This window comes from Lagopus leucura, unplaced genomic scaffold (genome assembly GCF_019238085.1).
Source record: "Lagopus leucura isolate 7727_CA_CO unplaced genomic scaffold, USGS_WTPT01 35165-1_obj-0_obj, whole genome shotgun sequence".
NCBI classification, from domain to species: Eukaryota; Metazoa; Chordata; class Aves; order Galliformes; family Phasianidae; genus Lagopus; species Lagopus leucura.
In genome coordinates this window covers 35,308-36,980 of record NW_024969231.1, presented here as the reverse complement: position 1 = coordinate 36,980, position 1,673 = coordinate 35,308, and the positions used below count along the sequence as shown (strand labels likewise).

The 1,673-nt window shown below is 47.8% G+C and overlaps 1 pseudogene; it reads right to left on the bottom strand.

Moving 5' to 3' along the window:
• LOC122194060 overlaps positions 1 to 1,448 on the bottom strand; it is a 5,333-nt pseudogene extending 3,885 nt beyond the window's left edge.
• Between the last annotated feature and the right edge of the window lie 225 nt (positions 1,449 to 1,673).

Here is a 1,673-nt window from a genome sequence, read left to right as displayed (position 1 = left end):
CCACTAGCTGCAATTGTTGCAAAGTACTGGATGACACGTTTCGTGTTCACAGTCTTCCCTGCACCGGATTCTCCGCTGTCGAGCCAAACAGAGAAGCAGAGAGCGTGAGGTCAGGGAGAAGGTCCCCTGGCACAGGGCAGTCCCGCAGGGACCCGAGCAGGAGCGTACTTACGTGATCAGGATCGACTGATTCTCGCGGTCTGTGAAAGAGGCAAAAGGAAAGCTTAGCCACTGTCCTGAGTAGCACTGCACTGACTTGAAAGCAAAGCTGTAAGTTGGAGCTTCTTCACAAGCACTAATTCCCCAGGAAAAGAAATGGATTGCTTCCATATCCCACAGTAGCAGCACAAATGGAGGCATACAGCTGTCAGAGGCACGTGGTCCTCACACAAACTGTGTATCCTCTTGCCCTTCACACAGTTCTAGATTCAAGGAATCTAGACAAAATGCCTACCTGTGTTCAAAGTAAGCGACTGTCTAGAGCAATAATGCTTTCTCTTCCATCATTGGAAAAAAGCAACAAACTCTGAGTCCAGCTTTACTTCTGCACTAGGAAAATGTAGGATTTGGTACAACGCAGTGTAAATAGCACGCAGGGTTGAATCTATGTGTGTATCTGGTCCAGCTTATCTTAACATTAATTCATCATTCACTTGCTGTCATACAGCTCTGTGGTGTTTGGTGCTGGTTTGTCACATAGTGCAGTATGAGCAATGGGGCTCTTCAGTTCAGATTGCATTGGAGGAGATCAGGCACTCACCAGTCAGCATGAACTGATAGGCGTTGTCAGAGATGGAGAAGATGTGTGGAGGGGCCTCCTGGCGCTTTTTGCCTCGGTAGGCCAACACCACCTCCGGGTTGTACACCGGCAGCCACTTGTAGGGGTTGACAGTGACACAGAAGAGGCCCGAGTAGGTCTGCGAGGAAGGGACACGGCACGTTGGCTTCCACTCAGCCTGGCACAGCAGTCCTCCCCAGCTACCAGCCAAGGAAGAGAGCTGCTGGTACTTACGTAGATCATCCAGGCTGCATAACGCTCTTTGAGGTTGTACAGCACAGCGGGTTCGTGGAGGTGGGTCATCATGGCCATGTCCTCAATTTTATCGTACTTGGGAGGGTTCATGGAGAAGATTTGATCTTCCTTCACGGTCAGAGTCTGTCAAAGAAAAGACAAATCCCTGCATGTCAGCTCAGAGACCACTGTGGGAATTAAATTCACATTGTATATCTTGCCTTTTACTCACCTCTCCGGCTTCAGTCTTGACAGTGACCTTCCCGGATTCTTTGCTCTGGATTGTGCTTTTCACATAGGATTCTTTAGCATGTACCACGAAGACAGATGTCTTGGCATCAAAAGGCTTGTTCTGGGCCTCGATCCTCTCCTTTTCTGACTTTCGGAGGTAAGGAGCTGCCTCCCCAAAGACAGCCATTTCAGCATCTGATGACATGGCTGCGGTTTATGCAGTTCAGCACAGCAGGGGGCTGAAAGGAACAGATATACCAAAGTGCTGAGTGATGGAAGAAATTCCTTTGTACTGGACATCACTTTACTGTGTTCTCTATCCATTCTTGAGTTTTCCCTCTCTGTCTAATCTGTTTTTCCCCTACATTTACATTCAATTTATTTAGATCTCAGATGTAATAGAGTTCTTTGATTTAGATGATTTTTACTT